Raw genomic sequence first — 23,801 nt, forward strand, 5'->3', positions numbered from 1 at the left:
TCGGAACTTAACAATTTATCCAGGTTCTTTAAGTGATTTTGGAGAAGTGATCGTGTATGAATTCTAAAATAATACGATATATATAATGTACGAGAAATAGTGTGTACAACGCTTGGCTTCTGAAATTTATCAATTTGAACAGGTTGTGGTGAAGCTCCATATTCTACTCTAGAAGAGAAAACTGGTTTCATTAGGTTTTTGAATTGTTAAGCCGAAGTAAACATTATCGGAAGTGTTACTTATTACGGATCCATGAGTAAAGCCAGTAAATCGTCTTTGTGATTGTCTTCCATGAAATCTGTATACAGTCGTTGCTCAAACAATAGCCGACATGGGCTTCTTATTTAACTGCAATCACAGCCAAGCAGCAGACAAAGCTGTGGTTGATACAAGAGTCGCACAATTTAATAAACATCAAAGGACGAAAGCCGCCAACATGTGTGCTGTGCTTGGCGGTGTGATCAAACAACAAACAGTTGAAAGTAAATAATATCCAATACAGACACCATATGTAGACCCGGGAATAGCTGCATGCAATGACCGTACGATATCAGACGGCAAGTAAATGGTTTCAATATTTTGTTCATCCTATATTTTACACGACGAATTCAGACTATTACAAAATTATTGAATATTTTAAATCTGTACGATTTTCAATGAAATTACATCCATTATGGATGAACTGCATGCCACGACGGCACGGTAGCATACGGTGTTGATACACTTTTCATGATATAGCGATAGTCTGGTATTATCGGTCAATCTGTATTATCGTTCAAACAAATAAAAATTAGTAAATGTTTTTAATGCACAGTAATAACCTATAAATATATTAGCCATCGATTATTTTGAATATATCTTAATTAATGCATTCCAGTTAATATTCATCTGATGATAAGCCGACTTTTGATCATTGCACATGTATACACGTATATGTTCTCGGAAAAAAAGTTAAATATTGTAAAACCCCGCATTAACGCGACCCCGCTTTTAACGCGATCCGATTTTATGGACCCCGATCATCGCGTTGTAGCGGGGTTCCACTGTATATTAGAATGTTCATTTTTTGCTAAATAACTCAGAAACGTGCATTAAAATGCATATTTAAACTCACGGAGAAGAAAATCAAGATAATGTGTGCATTTATTGATGGTTTATGGAAAATGCTCTGGAAATATTTGTATACTTCCATTGATAATGGGATTTCCAGAAGTGATGTACTGTTGGGAAGCCCCTCAAGTTCAGCATATGTGGTGATGGCTGAATTTAGTGATGATTTAAGCGAATTTATGTCCTGCTCATATTCGTCATGTGAAGAACTCCTAGAACATAATGATTCCTAAGAAAATTCTGCTCGCTGAGGTTAGACAATTTAAACCTGAAAGAGACGAGAATGTGGACCCTAAAGAGGGGCATAATTAGGCCGAGTAGCACTTGGGCTGTTCATTCTGGTAATTACTATTATCATTCTGGTAATTACTATTATCATTATGGCAATTACTATTATCATTCTGGTAATTACTATTATCATTCTGGTAATTACTGTTATCATTATGGCAATTACTATTTTCATTCTGGTAATTACTATTATCATTATGGCAATTATTATTATTATTCTTTTGTTAATATTATTTCAATTTCATAATGAAAAGAGAAGGGCACAAATTTGGGCAAAACTTGTATGTCTTCAGAGCAGATTGTCATGTGGGCATGGTTCATCAGCAATTAGTGGTGTTAAAAGTTAAACACCTAAGACTCAGACTGTGAGGTGTAGAAATAAATACTTTATTAACTTTATGACAAGTTTGTTCTTTTAAACTGTGATGAAATGCAGACCCTGAATTTACTTTGGGTGTGATTGTTTACTACCCTCCACAGATAGTAAAATTTAAGAATGTTATTGAAAAGAAAAAGTAATCATAGACCTGGTGTATCCAGATGTTCAACAAGCATATATTTTCTCTGTGTGTCTAGGTGTATAATACTAGTGACAAAGGAAGTATACATATTTATGGGGAAACAAATCTTGAGAATAATAATAATAATACATTGCTGATTATTTTTATGTTATTGTGGTACAAAAGGAAGAACAAAAGTCTAACCATGCATCACATATACATATGTATCATACTTTAACATGCAAGAACTTCTCATAATTTACCCATATGTTTGCTCTCTAACACAATAATGAATGATGGAGTGTATTTACCATGTATATTGGTGTACCTGTGGAAATTACAGCAGTAAATAAATAGTCGAGAAGTGTAGAGGTCAAGATGGATTGTATCGTTGCTCATCCAAGATTTCACAGTTTGCTTGGATGAATATGTCCTGGAAGCAGCATACCGTGCCTACATTCAGCAATACGGAAATTGCAAGGAAATCCTGTCCGAGTACATGAACACTTGTAGACAAAATATTCTTACAATAGTTATGGTGCCACTATCAGGGTCAATTTTGGGACAAGTGATTGCTTTATACGCATGTGAAAATTAAGCTTAAAATTCCTTTTAATAAGATCTTTCCTTTATTAACAAAATGTATCAGTACTATCACTTGACTTGAGTGGAATATTTACCCAAACCATTCATTCTGATAATAGATTGTGCTAAAATCATTTGATCATTATCATGGAAATTCTCATGAAAACTTCTTTAATCCTCTGTAATTTCATTTCTTGAACAGATTCTATACTATGACATTAAAAACATATTACTGTCTGTTCTTGTTCCCATTTGATTTCTTTAGCTTCTAAGGCTGGTTGTAGTAAAATCCAATTTTATGTTAAAGGCATTGACTCTGAAAACACGAAATAAGTAACAGAAAACAGGGATACATGAAATAACATAACTTTATTCAAGTTTTAAAATTTGCTGTATGTTCTTTTTTCAGTCATAATAGATACATGGCTACATAGAGGTGTCTATCAACTGACTGTGGCTTCCTGACCACTTCCTCCAGCAATACCATCAATTCTTCAACATAGTTTGAAAAGAAATTGTTACCCCAATAATTCAAGAAACTGAAAAATGTCATCCACTGCCCATATTCATACTGACAATTTACCAAAGAGAATTAATGGAATTGGAAACAAGACTTTGTTAGTATTCAATTTAACATATGTATAAGTCATAGTTTAATGAATGAATAATAATACTAATAGTTTTTGTTGCGATATATGATACTGAATATGTGCTACAAAAAAGAATCTGTGTTAGCTTTGTTTTGGTTGAAATCTTTCTTTAGTTCGTTTCTCCATTCCATGTGTGTGCGTATGTAAAGAGCCGAGGAGGAGGGGGCTGACTGTATTCCTAGTGATATGTTCCCTCCAACTTTAATATAACTTTAAACATAGAAATGTTATATTACTATATGTGCTTGTAGACGAGTTTTATCAAATGGTATCATTCAGTGTAGTAAAAACTGCAATATCTACATACACTTGGCTTTATGTCACACATAATAGTGTGTGGCTCTCATATTCTCTCTGATCCATTTCTGTTCTGCACATGCCTGTCTGTAATAACAGTGTCCACCTCCATACTGTGGTTCTGTATCTGAACATGCCTGTCTGTAATAATAGTGTCCACCTCCACACTATGGTTCTGTATATGCACATGCCTGTCTGTAATAATAGTGTCCACCTCCATACTGTGGTTCTGAAGTTTGGTATGGCTCTAGAAAGTCCTGCTTTCTCCATTTCATAACTGAAGTTTGGTATGGCTCTAGAAAGTCCTGCTTTCTTCATGTCATAACTTAAGTTTGGTATGGCTCTAGAAAGTCCTGCTTTCTCCATTTCATAACTACTCTTCACTTCATTGTTTTGAAGAAAAGAGAAAAAATTATGTTGGGCAAAATTAACAATATTTCTATTTCTTAAAATGTGACATCATCTGTACATAGCTTAAATGTGTTTACCAACATTTTAAAAATGGACTAATGTATAAGTAGCATTGAAAAAGTAAGCTCATTTTCTTACATGAGTGTCGTGTATGAATGCTGACAAGTACATGAAAGTTTGCAATGCCTTTCCTCCTTCTCTTTACTTGCTGGACATTTACTTCACAACCTGGATAGTAGGTGAAATTTTAGACATGTATTCTGATCATCGTAGTTTTCAGAAAGACGAGGATTTCTCATGAATGTGTGTATCATTTAAAGTGTATCATTGCTCAATAATGACAAGTTCACAAGTGCTTGGTCTACCGAGTCAAAACGCTTACATAATCATACTGAGCTTAGTTAATACAATGTTATGTTTTGTTTGCTTGTTTGTTTTTCTTAAGTATCCTGTCAGTCTGATGTTGAACAGCAATACTGTGTGATGGTGTATCTAGTCCCTTGAATAAGAGTATAAAAAATGTGTTTCATGCCTTTGCAGTAGATATGGTAGTCACACATGAAGTCTTTTGCATGTCTGAATTATAACTGACAATTGCACCAAATCGTTTTGCTTACTTTTATAACTAAGGGTTGATCATAAAGTTTGACATATTACCAATACATTGTAGTTTTTCTGCAATAAAAAATTACATAACTTAATTATTGACTCATATGCTGATAAAATTTGTGAGGCCTTAGGAATCCATATCATCTATGAAGCTATACAAACCATGTAGACGGGGAATGAATGGAAAGTTCACTGTGACATCAAAATGCACCACAGGAGATGTCACACCATCTACTGTCTTTGGTTCTCTCTAGTGCATTATGTTCCGGGTGCTTCAGTACCTAAAGAAAAATTACATACATGTATATATATATATATATGTTATAATTAGAGCAGCATTAGAAGGTAAAATCTTTACACTGACAGCATTAAAGGTCACTGGCTACCTATATTGTACAAATGTGTGATATTATTATAGTTATAAACAAAATGCATTGGTTATGCACACCATACAAATGTTTAATTAGACTTAAAACTCCACATTTTTAAATGAAAAAATTATTTGGCAATATCCATAAACAATTGGTAGTTTCCGCATGCCAAACCCGGATATGACGTACATTCATCCCTTTTATTCAACCTAGCCATTCAGATGTTTAATTTCTCCACATAAATGTCTATGTGATACAGTATACGATCATGCTTTTGTACAGAAAATATGGTGCACTGTTGCATACAGATGTAACCAAAAGAGTGATGATGGGAAAACGGGTTCTTTCTTTTTCTGAAAGACCATGTTTACCATAAAAAAAGTGGATTTAATCTGTGGGATCAAATAGGGGATGGATGGGAAAGTTGTATCATTTATGCCAGATTATAGTGAATTTGGCCCAAAGACAATTTAGCCCAACTAGAAATACAATTCGTTCAAACTTAACAATAGTTTGTACGTTATTTGGTTTTAGGAGAAAAACAAACCATTTTGATATTCTTTGAAAGAAAATAATCATACTTCGTAACGTACTCTGAGAGAAAACACAAACTGACATATCTTGCTTGTTCTAATTAAAATATTTATATACATTTTTTATGCTAAAAAATATATGCATCTGCACAACGACATTCTCAGTTTAAGTCTTCCAGTCAAATTATCAATATTGATTTATAAAACAATAATACTTAATAGATAATATTCTACATAATATGTATACATCTTGCTAAGATAGTGTACATGAGATACTGTAACAAATATACTTAATTTTAGGCTTCACGTTGTAACACAGCTGCATACAATACACACTAGAATACACATGAGAGAGAGAGACAGAGAAATAATATTGAGGATTTTGTCGGTATTTAGTTGCTGCAATATGAAGCTCTTACCAGTTAATTTTATTGTTTGTTTTTATTTTTCAAGTTGTCTTAGTGTGTGTGCACGTAAATTGAAAGCTTGTCATTACTGGTCAATATCGTCAATCATATTTGCTCCATTATTCCATACAAATTAGAAAGGAAATAATTTTGCGTTTAATTTTTGCCCCCCCCCTACACACACACTCATGGTACAAAATAAATTGATAAACATACACGTTTTAAAATAAAATGAAAGAAATTAACCTTGCATTGTTATCATATATTCCTTCTTTTTCATCATGCGAAAATTATTTTAAAAAAATATATATCCACGAACTCTGTATATGTAGTGAATGCCGGCTTGCATATGCATCCTTAATATAGTGTGTATTGCTATGTTAAATAATAAAATCACAAATGAGACGAAAATATCACTTGGTTGCTTGAAGGCACCTGCCATTTACGCATGATAAGTTACTTATTGCAAACTGACCCAGATTGTATTGTATCCAGGTTAACTATAAGACGGTATCTCGCAAATAAAAAATCATTATTTTAAAATACATTCAATGTAAGTGCAAATGATAATCTTTTTGCTAACAATGGGTTACAAAAGTATTATTAAAGTAAGTTATTATTGTGTATACTATTTGCCCTGCAAACATCAATAATGATTACATATGGAAAATAAATAAAAGCCCGGGTGATAAACACAACTGGCAGGGAGCTATAAACTCATTGTTTAAACTTACCAACAGGATATCAAATACATAGGTTATTTTCTTACAAAGCAAACCAACCCCGGAAACTAACGTTGGTATCTTTATAGTGTGCCGATTTTTTCTTATGAAGACAGCCGACTACAGTAAGTCAAGTTTGGTTCCTTTGGATTCTTTAAGTGTGCCGATTTCTTTCTTCTTTTTTTATAAAGTCTGCCAACACACGGAAACCAGCATTGATTCATTTTACCTGTATTAACGGGGATTTTCAAAATAAATTGAAACAATGGAACAGTTTTAAAAGTGAAACAATCTAGTGCGTCGTGCATGCATACCGATATAAGGCTGAACAGTAAATTAGTTTTCATTAGTTTCATCTAAATATTCCCTATTCATACTTTATAGTGATTAATTTTTCAACAACAAGAAGCATGTACTTAGTCTTGTAAGGATAAATGTATGTCATTTCTGCTTGGCATCCTTTATAGGTGGGAAATCGTAACTAAGGGGAAGTAACAGCATTGTATACTTCTATTTCAAGTAATTAAATTGTTATTTCTTCTTTACACTTCATAATTTTTTTGTTCTTTTTGTGCGAGTATAACTACTTTTAATCATGTAATGCAAATGTGTTATAAAAAGGAAAATGTTAGAGTGTGGCCGGTGACCTTTAAATATTTTTAAAAATTCCTTTTAACTATGGTTCTGTACCTATTGTGAATAATAATACTATACTCTCCACACTGAACGGACATTAGTATTCACACTCACAAGCAGTGGGTTGTGGACATCAGTATTCACACACACAAGCAATGGGTTGTGGACATCAGTATTCACAATCAAAAGCAATGGGTTGTGGACATCAGTATTCACAATCAAAAGCAATGGGTTGTGGACATCAGTATTCACACTCACAAGCAATGGGTTGTGGACATCAGTATTCACACTCACAAGCAATGGGTTGTGGACATCAGTATTCACAATCAAAAGCAATGGGTTGTGGACATCAGTATTCACATTCACAAGCAATGGGATGTGGACATCAGTATTCACAATCAAAAGCAATGGGTTGTGGACATTAGTATTCACACTCACAAGCAATGGGTTGTGGACATCAGTGTTCACACTCACAAGCAATGGGTTGTGGACATCAGTATTCACAATCAAAAGCAATGGGTTGTGGACATCAGTATTCACACTCACAAGCAATGGGTTGTGGACATCAGTATTCACACTCACAAGCAATGGGTTGTGGACATCAGTATTCACAATCAAAAGCAATGGGTTGTGGACATCAGTATTCACACTCACAAGCAATGGGTTGTGGACATTAGTATTCACACTCACAAGCAATGGGTTGTGGACATCAGTGTTCACACTCACAAGCAATGGGTTGTGGACATCAGTATTCACACTCACAAGCAACGGGTTGTGGACATCAGTATTCACAATCAAAAGCAATGGGTTGTGGACATCAGTATTCACACTCACAAGCAATGGGTTGTGGACATCAGTATTCACACTCACAAGCAATGGGTTGTGGACATCAGTATTCACAATCAAAAGCAATGGGTTGTGGACATCAGTATTCACACTCACAAGCAACGGGTTGTGGACATCAGTATTCACAATCAAAAGCAATGGGTTGTGGACATCAGTTTCACACTCACAAGCAATGGGTTGTGGACATCAGTATTCACACTCACAAGCAATGGGTTGTGGACATCAGTATTCACAATCAAAAGCAATGGGTTGTGGACATTTAGTATTCACACTCACAAGCAATGGGTTGTGGACATCAGTATTCACACTCACAAGCAATGGGTTGTGGACATCAGTATTCACAATCAAAAGCAATGGGTTGTGGACATCAGTATTCACAATCAAAAGCAATGGGTTGTGGACATCAGTATTCACAATCAAAAGCAATGGGTTGTGGACATCAGTGTTCACACTCACAAGCAATGGGTTGTGGACACCAGTATTCACACTCACAAGCAATGGGTTGTGGACATCAGTATTCACACTCACAAGCAATGGGTTGTGGACATCAGTATTCACAATCAAAAGCAATGGGTTGTGGACATCAGTGTTCACACTCACAAGCAATGGGTTGTGGACATCAGTATTCACACTCACAAGCAATGGGTTGTGGACATCAGTATTCACAATCAAAAGCAATGGGTTGTGGACATCAGTATTCACATTCACAAGCAATGGGATGTGGACATCAGTATTCACAATCAAAAGCAATGGGTTGTGGACATTAGTATTCACACTCACAAGCAATGGGTTGTGGACATCAGTGTTCACACTCACAAGCAACGGGTTGTGGACATCAGTATTCACAATCAAAAGCAATGGGTTGTGGACATCAGTATTCACACTCACAAGCAATGGGTTGTGGACATCAGTATTCACACTCACAAGCAATGGGTTGTGGACATCAGTATTCACAATCAAAAGCAATGGGTTGTGGACATCAGTATTCACACTCACAAGCAATGGGTTGTGGACATTAGTATTCACACTCACAAGCAATGGGTTGTGGACATCAGTATTCACACTCACAAGCAATGGGTTGTGGACATCAGTATTCACAATCAAAAGCAATGGGTTGTGGACATCAGTATTCACACTCACAAGCAATGGGTTGTGGACATCAGTATTCACACTCACAAGCAATGGGTTGTGGACATCAGTATTCACACTCACAAGCAACGGATTGTGGACATCAGTATTCACAATCAAAAGCAATGGGTTGTGGACATCAGTATTCACACTCACAAGCAATGGGTTGTGGACATCAGTATTCACACTCACAAGCAATGGGTTGTGGACATCAGTATTCACAATCAAAAGCAATGGGTTGTGGACATCAGTATTCACACTCACAAGCAACGGGTTGTGGACATCAGTATTCACAATCAAAAGCAATGGGTTGTGGACATCAGTATTCACACTCACAAGCAATGGGTTGTGGACATCAGTATTCACACTCACAAGCAATGGGTTGTGGACATCAGTATTCACAATCAAAAGCAATGGGTTGTGGACATCAGTATTCACACTCACAAGCAATGGGTTGTGGACATCAGTATTCACACTCACAAGCAATGGGTTGTGGACATCAGTATTCACAATCAAAAGCAATGGGTTGTGGACATCAGTATTCACAATCAAAAGCAATGGGTTGTGGACATCAGTATTCACAATCAAAAGCAATGGGTTGTGGACATCAGTGTTCACACTCACAAGCAATGGGTTGTGGACACCAGTATTCACACTCACAAGCAATGGGTTGTGGACATCAGTATTCACACTCACAAGCAATGGGTTGTGGACATCAGTATTCACAATCAAAAGCAATGGGTTGTGGACATCAGTATTCACTCACAAGCAATGGGTTGTGGACATCAGTATTCACACTCACAAGCAATGGGTTGTGGACATCAGTATTCACACTCACAAGCAATGGGTTGTGGACATCAGTATTCACACTCACAAGCAATGGGTTGTGGACATCAGTATTCACACTCACAAGCAATGGGTTGTGGACATTAGTATTCACTCACAAGCAATGGGTTGTGGACATCAGTATTCACACTCACAAGCAATGGGTTGTGGACATCAGTATTCACAATCAAAAGCAATGGGTTGTGGACATCAGTATTCACACTCACAAGCAATGGGTTGTGGACATCAGTATTCACACTCACAAGCAATGGGTTGTGGACATCAGTATTCACACTCACAAGCAATGGGTTGTGGACATCAGTATTCACACTCACAAGCAATGGGTTGTGGACATCAGTATTCACACTCACAAGCAATGGGTTGTGGACATCAGTATTCACACTCACAAGCAATGGGTTGTGGACATTAGTATTCACTCACAAGCAATGGGTTGTGGACATAAGTATTCACACTCACAAGCAATGGGTTGTGGACATCAGTATTCACAATCAAAAGCAATGGGTTGTGGACATCAGTATTCACACTCACAAGCAATGGGTTGTGGACATCAGTATTCACACTCACAAGCAATGGGTTGTGGACATCAGTATTCACAATCAAAAGCAATGGGTTGTGGGTTTGACTCTGACCTAGACTGTCAGCCACTGATACATTTGTGCATATTCTGGCAAACAAGGTAATTTACTCTCAGTGCCTCAACATGAAGGGGTAATTAGCCTTTACAATTAAGCATAATCAGTACATCAAGTATTCACAACAGAAAACTTGTTTTGTTGTTATTATTATTATTATTATTGTTATTATTGTGGAATAGGCATGAAATAAGCATGGACATTCAAATATAAAAAAATTGGGGGGAGAATAATGGGAGGGTGGGCAAAACTAAAATTCAAGGGTCAAACACACACACTCATCATGGTAAAGCAGGATTCATTGGGGGGTAGGGGTGTGGCTATTATGGTTTGCAAACACCCTCCCTCTAAAATCGCTCTCTCCCACTGATCAATCTTTTGCTAGGTATATTTGTGGCGACGGCTAGGGTCTGACAACCAGTAATATAGCAAGATAAAGATGTATAAATATTTTTCCCACACTAACTCTCGCTTCTGTACAAGCTTCTTTTGGTCTACACATTGTTAGCCCTGCCATAACCCTTGGTTTTTATTGATCTCGTGTTCATGGACTCAGTTATCTGGCAAGAAAACACACTTGGTACTGCATTGGGCAGGAGTCACCTGATGGTCATAATACCAAGTGACTCTTTAATTTTATAGATGGTATCGAAATCGTCGTCTCTCAAATGGTCCCTGCTGACTATCTCACCTGTCGCTGGTCGGAGAACACATGGTACCATCTACTGAATGCAACTAACAATGAAAGTAGAAATGCAGGTATAACGGTACCAATTGTACAATCCCAGGTGGGCAGAGCTTAAGGTGTAGGGAACATTGTATTCAGAAATAAACAACAACACTAGCTGTGATTGGTGCATTATGTAAGAGTTGTACTTTCTGTTAGACTTAAGAAAAAGTTGAGCCTCTTGGCAACATGTGAGATTATGTTAATTCATTTAAGGATCATAGTCTGTACTTTTTGAATTTTTTAAAATGTGGTACACATGGCAGAAAATGTGTCTGTTGTGACTATATAACTCTTACCCCTGTCTAGTTCCAACAGAGTTATCTCTCTTAAATGAAATGGAATACCTGGCTTTTTTCCTTTTCAAATTGACTATCTAACATTGTTCTCTATGACAGTGTGTGACACTCATGCTGCGGTAGGATATAAAGTATATTTATATCACGGAACATTTGCATTGAGGTCTATGGTAAAACAATTGGTGCCTTGATACCTGCACAGTTCCCTACAGCATGTCACTTCTGCTTTGTCTTCTGGAAATTGCTGAGCACAAAATTGTCTAGCAGCGTTTTTCCTTGTGCAATAAAAAAATCAATGTTTTGTGGCCATTATTTTCATTAATGTTGAGGTAATTGACATAATACCTTTAAAAATCGCATCTTGAAGATTAAATATATCATATAAACGAAATTTGTTAGAGCACACTAGCAGACCTATAATGTGTTTGTACTGATGGATGGACATACCCATAGATTTATGTGTTTGCACTGTTGAATAGACATACCCATAGATTAATGTGTTTGCACTGTTGGATAGACATACCCATAGATTAATGTGTTTGCACTGTTGGATAGACATACCCATGGATTAATGTGTTTGTACTGTTGGATAGACATACCCATAGATTAATGTGGTTGTACTGTTGGATAGACATACCCATGGATTAATGTGTTTGCACTGTTGGATAGACATACCCAAGGATTAATGTGTTTGTACTGTTGGATAGACATACCCATAGATTAATGTTTTTGCACTATTGGATAGACATATCTATAGATGAATGTGTTTGCACTGTTGGATAGACATACCCATAGATAAATGTGCTTGCACTATTGAATAGACATACCCATAGATTAATGTGTTTGTACTGTTGGATAGACATACCCATAGATTAATGTGTTTGTACTGTTGGATAGACATACCCATGGATTAATGTTTTTGCACTATTGGATAGACATTTCTATAGATGAATGTGTTTGTACTGTTGGATAGACATACCCATAGGTTAATGTGGTTGTACTGTTGGATAGACATACCCATGGATTAATGTGTTTGTACTGTTGGATAGACATACCCATAGATTAATGTGGTTGTACTGTTGGATAGACATACCCATGGATTAATGTGTTTGCACTGTTGGATAGACATACCCAAGGATTAATGTGTTTGTACTGTTGGATAGACATACCCATAGATTAATGTTTTTGCACTATTGGATAGACATATCTATAGATGAATGTGTTTGCACTGTTGGATAGATATACCCATAGATAAATGTGTTTGCACTGTTGGATAGTGCAAACACTATTATTTATTTATTATATACTCTATTTATTATTGTATTATATACTCTATTTATTATTAACTATTTATGTATTATATACTCTTTTTATTTATTATGTACTCTTTATTTATTTATTATACACTATTTGTTTATTATGTACTCTATTTATTATACTCCATTTATTTATTATATACTGTTTATTTATTATATACTCTACTTATTTATTATACAGTCTGTCTATATATATATTATATACTCTTTTGATCACATGACCACTGTGTTGTTTAGGTTAGTATACCTGTATCAAAGTTTTTATCTGTAACACATATAATAACATGTTATGGCATCACAGATAATGTCTAGATGGCTTGTTAAACAAAGGGACAAGGTATTACCTAATGTATTTCAAAGTCATTTCTCTACAGTATTCTGTGGTGGTGTCAAATAAAATCAGGGGTTTTTTTTGTCATGTGATAAATAGAATCTTATATTTGTACTCATTCCGAACAAAAATTGATAATACTTTTTTTAAAAGTTAAATTGGAAAAAAAACAGAATGGATTTAAAGCAGTTTGGATTAGCAAGGTGATCTTTTCCACAAATTACTCATTTTATTTTAGATTTTCAGAACAACAGGTGTTTAAAGTTAAACTGTATTTAATTTAATTAAAATTCCTAGAAACATAGTGTCCTAAATCCCCAAATATTTAAAAACTTTTAACTTTGTATTATAGTTATCCTATAAAATTTTAAATGTATGTACACCATGAAGGCTTGTGTTGAATGCATGGTATCTGCTACATTGTATATATTCCATGAAGTCTTGTGCTGAATTCATGGTATCTGCTACACTGTATATTCACCATGATGTCTTGTACTGAATTCATGGTATCTGCTACATTGTATATTCACCATGATGTCTTGTACTGAATTCATGGTATCTGCTACATTGTATATACACAAGACTTCATGTCTTGTACTGAATTCATGGTATCTGCTACATTGTATATTCACCATGATGTCTTGTACTGAATTCATGGTATCTGCTACATTGTATATACACCATGAAGTCTTGTGTTGAATGCATGGTATCTGCTACATTGTATATTCACCATGATGTCTTGTACTGAATTCATGGTATCTGCTACATTGTATATTCACCATGATGTCTTGTACTGAATTCATGGTATCTGCTACATTGTATATTCACCATGATGTCTTGTACTGAATTCATGGTATCTGCTACATTGTATATTCACCATGATGTCTTGTACCGAATTCATGGTATCTGCTACAGTGTATATACACCATGAAGTCTTGTGCTGAATTCATGGTATCTGCTACATTGTATATTCACCATGATGTCTTGTACTGAATTCATGGTATCTGCTACATTGCATATTCACCATGATGTCTTGTACTGAATTCATGGTATCTGCTACATTGTATATACACAAGACTTCATGTCTTGTACTGAATTCATGGTATCTGCTACATTGTATATACACCATGATTCTTGTACTAAATTCATCGTATCTGCTACATTATATATTCACCATGATGTCTTGTACTGAATTCATTGTGTCTGCTAAATTTTATATTCACCATGATGTCTTATACTGAATTCATGGTATCTGCTACATTGTATATACACCATGAAGGGTTGTATTGAATGCTTGGTATCTGTTTACAGTGTACATGTATATACATCATAAAGGCTTGTACTGAAATCATGGTATTGGTCTACAATGGATATACACCATGAAGTCTTGTGTTGAATGCGTGGTATCTGCCTACAATGTATATACACCATGATGGGTTGTACTGAATGCTTGGTATCTGTTTACAGTTTATATACATCATAAAGGCTTGTACTGAATTCATGATATCAGTCTACAATGGAAATACACCATAAAGGCTTGTGTTGAATTCATTTTATCTGTCTTCATTGTATATACACCATGAAGACTTGTGTTAAATTCATGTTACCTTAAGTATAACATTGAAAATGTGTGTATGACCATAAAAAATGTACAGAATATTTTTGAATGTTTAAATCATGCTAAAAAGATGTCTGATGTGATAAAAGTTGTCTGGTACTGTATGTTGTAGATAGGATAGCAATATTTTGTCAAAAATATGTTTTAATAAAGAGCTATGTTGCATTCACTTTGTCATTAGATAATTTTTATTTAACCAATTCTAAAGTTTTGAATCAAAGTAGGTCAGAAAGAGAATTTTCCCTATTATCACAAAGCAAAGGTAGATTGGGTATAAAAAAGAATCTGTGTTGAACTTTTTTATATATCTAAGATGTTCATTTTTCACATTAACCCAATAGTCTGTATTCAAAACTTGCAGAATAAAGAGTATCTCCACTAAGAATAAAATAGTTTTCATATATATTGACTGTCAGATGTACAATGGCTGGAGATTGCCACAAATACTTTTTTTTTAATTTTATTACTATTGTTTAATCAAGATAATATCTTGTAAATTGTGCTAAGACAACTTAGAGCATCCCTGAGAATTTCTGAATAAACATGTATTAGTGAATGTAAATTAACAAAATTATTTTGCCAGTGCCACCATTCACACCACTTATTATTGCTATGGCTTCAACAACAAACCCAATTGGTGTGCCTCTGATAGTTGCCATTGTTGCAATTCCAACAGCACCATGGCCAATGGTTGTTTGCTGCAGAAAGTCCACAAATAGCATCCACAACCACACACATACATTTTTATTTTGCAAGTAAAATTAGTTTCCTGGTGATTTAAGCTCACTGCTGTTATTCCACTTCAATTATTTTGTTTATCAGTAGCTATGAGGGTCCATCATAGTTCTATGAATAATGTAATCACATTGTATAATTGCTCAAAAGGCAGACCCTCTACAGTCTCCCCACATCATGCACTTCTAACCAATTACTCTTTTTACTGGTACAACTTCTATTTAATCATAGAAAATAATAGCATGGAGAATATTTAAGTGTCTGGCAATCGTGCATTTTTGGGGCCTGGCTACTAGTTACACCATTGAATGTTGTCTGAAATGATCATTCTCATTTTCATCTAACATGGACAAGTATGTCTTTGTTGAATTGTCTAACTTTTCAGTAGGCATTTGGCTCGGACCCCACACCCGAACATAAATGTCAAAATATTCAAAACGGGGTGGGAAGGGTCATAGAAGACTTGGATTCATTTTTGGGGCAAGCCCAAACAATATGTAACAATTTGATGCAATACTTCATAAACCTGAACTGTAACTGCTGCTGAGGGTAGCACAGGTTAAATTAACCTGAATCATTTGGGTGATCCTAACAATATCTGGCATGATACTGTAACTGGTACTGTTGGATACTACACACAGAATTCATTGGTACATGGGAATATCATTAATATCTACAGGCCAACCAACCAAGAACTGTTTTCAGCTACAACTGTGCATTATGAACTCTATACTGTGGACATTCAGTCAAAATGGCCGAGTTATGTGTGGGATAGAGCATGCATATGTAGATTTGAGACTTCACTTGTCACCATTATTATCCTCTGTCACTCATTGATCCAATCTATTATACATCTATGGAAAGTCCAATTACACTAAAGGTAATTGCCCGAGTCTGTGGAAAACACAGGCAAGTTATTTGCATCAAGAACCAAACGGTCGTAATCAGATATTAGGCTAACTGTGATAAATGCAGGTTGTTGGAAGTTACGGCATAATGCATCAGACATTAACTCTCATCGGTCATCGACACGATTATACTTAGTACTAATATTAGTATGCTTACTCCTACTTCGTGGACAGTGTACTAACATGAGCATATACGTATCAATCACAGGGGTTCGTTACAAAGAAATCAATGGATGGGGGTTCTAACCTGTAACAATATAACACAGGTTAGAACCCCCATCCCTTGATTTTCTTTGTAACAAGCCCATGTGTGTCAATGGAGCACGCCAAGCCGGGTGTGATTCACACCCGGCGCTCTTTTAGCCTAATATCAACAATTTGAACAAATTCCTTGCGTTTAATGCAATAAATTGAGTAGTCCTCTTATTTAAAACCGGAAGTATCTCGCAAATCATTGTAGAAATAGTTCTAAAATCTCGTTTACCTTTTTTATTCGATATTTTCGTTGAGATCGTCCGCCATATTAGTTCAAATAATGATTACTTCCGTTCTAGCTGTTTGTGTTCTATATAAGGACAATGAGGCCTTATTTGGAAACGTAAACAAACCGTAGTAAAACTTTGGCGCGGTTTGAGTCATAAATTATGCGCGTTAAAAGTAAATACAGTTTATCGGCAACTTTGAAATTCCACCAAGAAGCGATTATTCGCCACTTGTTTGATAATAACATAGCGTAGAATATCCAAATATGGTCTGGCAAGCCTTACGTAGAAAAGGGGTCACTGCGAGAGTTTCGCGTTATCTGTCATGGCGGACACGGTGAGGTTAGTGTAACCATGACAATTTCTGTTATCGTGTAAGGGCTTAATAAATTCAAAATAAGCCAAACTTCTTTCACAACATGATTATACTTATGTAGTAGATTTCTACACCGTTTGTTTTTCTGGCTTAGTGATTTTCTTTTTTTTTTTTTCTTTTTTTTTTTGTTGCTACATTAAATGATATGGGATCAGTTCGTAGCCTAAACAACAAATCAAGCTGAGGCTATGACATCGTAGCTAGATTATACTATGATGATATTCATACGTTTTCTGAGGATAGTCATTTGCTTGTGATGGTTCTTTCAAAGGAACTAAATGTTTTAAAGCGTATAGAGGAGCAACACAAAGCATGCAATCTACTAGGGACGAAACGATTTATCTATATATTGATGCATCGATACTTATGCTGAAACGATACATATATCGATACAAGAGATGGAGACTCTATACAAAACTATACTTACCGTATGAATGTTATTATAGTCTTCAGCAGTCATAAATAATTATTATTAGTTGCATTATTATTCTGTAAAATTATAATCCAACTGAAACAGCATTTGCAGTCACAGCCACTCATGTTTAACAGTAAAAGCGAAAAAGATAATTTGAGAATACCCACTCGCCGTCTAGAAGTTAACACAAAGTGATATGGCTCATAATCTGCGCCCCCCCCCCCCCATTGCATCCTAATTATCTTAACCCAGAAGTATGTCCAGCATATAATATACATTCCCCACATGTTTAATGAAGTACTTTACTCATAATTAAATAACCACTTTCACGGGGAGTTTCTACTTTGAATTGCATCTTGACTGCTTTGGTCGATTTGAAAACTACGCTACTGGTGTGTTGCACGCTGAAATGTGTTACAATGAATTCTCATTTTTGCTTCTTCCACTCCAGGTTAACAATAACAACCAATCAGAAATCAATGTCGCTTATTCACTGTGTGACAAACAGGAAGTATTGGCAGTGCAAAAGAGACTTCGCGAGAAAGTCATTAGATATATCATGTGCTTAAGCGGAGATGCTGTCAGTGTTTGCCATTGCGCGAATCGTGCAAAATTTGTACGAATTGGCGCGCTTGGAGAACAGCAAAACGCGAAAACTTCCGCAAATTTGTTGCAAGTCCCACATACGAAAATATGCTCGGCCAAATATACAATTTTAATTTAACCGTTCTTGTCGAGACATCTGTTTTTCGGGTAGCAAATGTTTCACATCTGGGTTCTTCAAATACGATATGAATGGTTGTGAAACTTTGTTTGATTATAACAGCGTACCCAGGAATAAAAATATGTCATAGTTTAAACAATTGATGAAGGTTTTACAAATACGTGTTTAAAATGCGGGCTACCTAGAAAACCCCAAATGTCGGATTTCCGGCGTGTTACATTACGACTTCTTTCACTAAATACTTGCTGATGATAGTGATGATGACAATAATTTTTAAAGTTATGACGTATATCAGATTATTGGAGCTGGAAAAGCATTAATCGAGACACCAGTGAGAGATTTTGAGCCCGAACTGATGTTAAACACGAGTCAGATGTACATGATGGATGGACAACAAATAGACGGCATGGCCCTTTCAGGGATATTTCGAAAGTAAATGTACAAAGGGCAGAATACTGAGCCTAATTAAAATGCAGAAAATTTAAAAGTATAATTAATTTTCATTTTTTTATTAATCAAATTCTGCCTGTGGATCATATGCTATAAAACCATATACATTTATCCATATCAGGGTTAAGATAAATTGAGTAAAATAAATGTTAACAAATGCAATAAAGAAGTAAAGATATTTATTTTAATACCTCTGTCTGCACAAGCATTGATGGACTAAATACCCTTATACAGCATTATGGAACATATAAGAAATCTGGCATAGTAGTCAGTAAACTACTGATTTAACAAAGAAAGTTTATGTTACTGAAACGTCCTATTTTGGAGCAGATGTATTCAAAAGATAATATTTGTGATCTCTGGAAAATTGTACATAACAGTCACAAAGATCAGTTTCACAACATATCCAAGCTGACAAAGCTAGCTATGTATATGCCCCTTCAGAAAGAAGCAGAGAACAATATTGATACAAGGTAAAGGAGCACAGTATGCTCAGAAATAATTAACATATTAATGCTTATACAACTAGAGGTGACTTGTGTCAAAGATGTTGATTTCAGTAGACAAATGAGAGTGGAGCTGGAAGAAAGAGAGACATATATTGAATTTTAGATAAATATGAACCTATCCCCTCCTTTTCTCTTTGATAACGGGGGAGGTCTCCCTTAAGATAAATTCCTGTCACCATCTCTCCTTAAATTGTACATGTGGAACAAATACGGAATTTATCTTTTTATGCAGATATATTTAACCAGTGAATGAAGGTGCTGACGGAATAAATTAAATTAGCATAAAATGAGCGAGGGGGTAGATTTCAAACCGCTCAAGTTTATCACCTTGTGTAAGATAAAAGAAAATTGTAGAATAGGACTGGGTGGCTTCATTAGTTTCCTTCTTCACTAACAAATACAAGTACCTGTGGCTGCAGCAGTCTTTTGCATCTGCAGGAAATTAAATGTGAAAGATTTTGTTGGTATTCTTTCTTATTCCCAATGCCCCGATATGTTCTAGATGAGATTTTCTTTGCACAAGGAAATTGCATTATTTCTTCTGTTTTGAAGATAACATCGTAATGTCTTCCAAGTATACTTGAGACATGTAATTGGTAATAATATGTTTTCAAATCATTAATGTTGTACAAAACAAAGGAAGTTGAATGGATTCACTATTAAATGGCCTAAAACGTTGGATAAAACTCACTGCAACCAGCAGGTACTCTGTTAGAAGTATTTTTGAAATCTTCTCATCAGTGAGAGTTGCACATAAATACATGATTACTATATGTCTATCTATAGTCTGCATACTGGACATACAACAACAAATGTCAACATACATGAAAGGGCACCACTTACCTTCCAAAGATGGAAAGACCATCAAGTTCATACTTGTATCGATATGTATCGTATCAAATGCTGCATATCGTGAATCGTATTGATACGCGGCACAGGTGTTTCGTTTCACCCCTACAATCTACAGTTACGAATTTATTCAAACAAAATAAGAATTCTTGTAGTTTGTATTAAACTCCGTTGGTACGATGTCCACTAAAGTATGCAAGCAGTGGGTACCCAGGGCATCAAGTGCACCAATAAGTGTCATCCCCAATAATATCAAATAGTATATGACGATTAGACTCTGACAAATGTTATTCATCCGGCAAGACAAACTACCTAATACTACCAAAGCTACCCACAACCAGCCCAAAACTACCCAATGCTACCAAAGCTACCCACAACTACCCAAAGCTATTAAAATATATTCCAAACCTATATGGGAAAGCCCGGGAAAGTTCAAATCGAGAGCATGAAAGGAAGCACATATTGTTTATCTAGCGCATAATTGACTTATCGCCACTTGCCAATCACGCTGTTCGATTACCCAAACAGCTACTGCACATTCAAGACACCTGCTGACAGTTACAATGTGTTTGTTTTGGAACAAGAGTATATTAACAAATGTACGATATGTTGGTGACAAATACTTTACCTAAATCAAACGTTCTGTCGACACCAATAATGCTACTGCTGGTACCGAAACAGTATTTTTGTTCTGCTTCTTATTATTATATAAAATAATTACAGGTTGTTTTCCTTTAGTAAGAATTACTTCTTGCATAAATGGATTTTCATCCAGTTGTCATATAATGGATAATTTGTTATCAGCAATGTGGCTACGGGGCACACGACCAGTTTTTGTCTTCTATGCTCACAGTATAGTTTGTCTGAAGATGACGAGCAGATTTTGGAGCCAGATTTTTTTCCTCCGCAGTATCATTCACTACATCAGTGGCCGTTTTCATCCTAACTTTATCTAACGCAGCCCGTATCACATTAGAATCGGTTCTTCTATACGCTTCGTCTGATATGGACTTTCCATGCAGGTGATTTTGGACAGATTGTCTGGTGACTACGTGTTATACAACAGTGCGAATTTGTAGGAATGACAATCTCTCGGGCGTCTCTGTGACTGTTGAGACTCCTTTTTGCAATTTGTGTCATTTTTCAAGTTAGTATAATACCTATGGATTGTTAAAATATTATCTAGAGGTTTCAACTCTATGGGAACGAATGTTCCAGAAATTACATATCGCATAATGTTTTGTTTTGACATCCTAGATTTGGATAAAATCACAGTAGTTTGTGATATATTTTAATAGTTTTGGGTGCTCTGAGGCTAGTTTTGGGTAGTTGTTTTTGCAGTTTTGGTCTAGTTTTGGGGTATTTCGTGCTGTCCCAATTCATCAATGCGTTTTAGTTTCTCGGTTCATCACTAGCTAGCTAGTTAACAATCTTGTGGCAGAAAACTTCAAAAATCACGAGTCGATATTGTACTACTAACACTGCCTTATTAACTAGAAAAGGATTGTATCCCTACGAGTACAACAGCAATTAGGACAAGTTTGCTGAAATAATCTTATCATACTCATCCATCAAGCTCTTTTCAATACTCATCCATCAAGCTCTTTTCAGATACAGTCTTACATTTCGAGGCATGCTCGTCAAGACCCATTTCAAAAATGCGCTTAAACAACATACTCAAATTTTATAAATTCCGCACGATCCACCAACTGCACTCGAGCCACCTTATTCAACCAGCAATAAAACTCATTTTGCTTGGGCTCGGATAAATGAAAACGCATTAATTTATTCCTGATGTAATACTGCTGCTTACTACAATTAGCAGCATTACATCAGGAATAAATTGAAGCGTTTTCAGTTATCTGAGCCCAAGCAAGTGACGCTAGTGACGGTGACTACGCTTCACTTACTCCCCTTCACTCTCTTCACAACAGATCATCTCAGGCACTTAACTCAAATCCTTATGCGCGTACCATATCAATTCCTTCGCACGCTTCAACAATTCCTTAGACTCCTCCTCACTTTATTCCAGCTCTGGATCAGAGCTCTTCTCACTCAAACCCAACTTATCTTCACTCCAGAGATAACACGGAAGATACATCTTCGCTATACTACAAAGCACATATCTAGTACAGTGAGCTAGAACACCCCTTCGAGCACAGGTGAGTAGTGATGAAAAATGAGCCAGAACCCCCTTTGAGCACAGGTAGCCAGAAGAGTAGTAGAGTTCTATGATGGTTCTTACTCACCTAGACCACACAGTGGGGTAGGTGAGACAGAACCCCCATTTTCTACTACTAATACCATACTGTCAACAGTCTTTCGTATGTATTGCTTTCGATCAAATTTTTAACATGAGCATAAATAAACAGGTGGAAGTTTCTTGTGGCAATATCTACATCGCATTAATTTTATATCGACGGTGTTGTGGCCCCTTATTTACTCTATGTCTCATATTTCTCTTGCAATCATTATTGCATTTAATGGACCGCTGAATCTCAATAGTTTTTAGACAAAGTTCGATCCACATCGGTATCTGCCAGTTACCCAAGCCTACAAAGAAACATATCTTTCAGTAATTGTCTATGCAACCGATTTATGGCAACGCGCAGTGCCTTGATCCGACTGATCACATCGCCAATCCTTTAAGAGGTGTATGAAACTCCAAGCTGGCATAGATAAGCCCCTTGTGGAAAAAAATTGCTAAGGACGCACCACACACGACAGTTATGGCTTTTCAGGATGTATACATTGCCACTGTTGTTCTTCGGGTTATTATAAGAGTTCTGCTACAGTATGTTCGTATACATGTATGCTTCCTCTGTGTATATATATATATATATATATATATATATATATATATATATATGTGTGTGTGTGTGTGTGTGTGTGTGTGTGTGTGTGATCCAGGTCTTGTTTCTAATTTTTACACTCACTAAAAATAATTAAACTAAATTGTTTATAATGATGATAGTACTGTGTAATAGACATGGCAACATTAATCTGTAATGATCAAATTAAGCCCACTACTACCACTGCTGCGGCAGCTTTCCAGTCCCAGCCTGTATAGATATCCGCTCATCCATACAACAACCATCAGGCGGCCATGTATGCATGAATTAATGAATGAATGCTCTTTATTTCATCCTTTATGAAAGAGTACAAGCTGTACCAAACAAAATTGGGGAGGATACATATTCACGCCAATCACCGAACATTATGAAACATGCATGTCTATAAAGGATTAGAAAATTAAATTTACTTATGGAAGTGGATTATTTCTTGTGAGTACAGTGTACATATTGTTGAGGTTTATTAATATGTTTATTTAAGGAGATACACGATATAATAGATTTTTAAACATAACAATCGGTCTTAGAAAGTATGTTTTCATCCATTTCATTATCAATTTGTATAGCGTGTATTAATTTTAAGCTTGTATGAGTTGTTTCCCTTGGGTCAGCGATGTTTATCGTTGCTAAAAATAGATT

At 35.7% G+C, this 23,801-nt stretch overlaps 2 long non-coding RNA genes across 2 annotated transcripts; one reads left to right on the forward strand and one right to left on the reverse strand.

Annotated features, from left to right (window-relative positions):
* The first annotated feature begins 347 nt into the window (after nucleotides 1-347).
* On the forward strand, nucleotides 348-4,542 carry LOC149802670 (uncharacterized). The gene is made up of 2 exons (XR_016420084.1): nucleotides 348-1,451; nucleotides 2,893-4,542. It is a non-coding gene; the product is annotated as an uncharacterized LOC149802670 (long non-coding RNA).
* LOC149802671 (uncharacterized) lies at nucleotides 2,834-17,075 on the reverse strand. The gene is made up of 3 exons (XR_016420083.1): nucleotides 16,990-17,075; nucleotides 4,613-4,731; nucleotides 2,834-3,813 (listed from the first exon to the last, which is right to left on the reverse strand). It is a non-coding gene; the product is annotated as an uncharacterized LOC149802671 (long non-coding RNA).
* Nucleotides 17,076-23,801: the final 6,726 nt, after the last annotated feature.

The sequence above is a fragment of the Sinohyriopsis cumingii genome, chromosome 3 (assembly GCF_028554795.1).
Source record: "Sinohyriopsis cumingii isolate HCF-2022 chromosome 3, ASM2855479v2, whole genome shotgun sequence".
Taxonomy (NCBI): Eukaryota; Metazoa; Mollusca; class Bivalvia; order Unionida; family Unionidae; genus Sinohyriopsis; species Sinohyriopsis cumingii.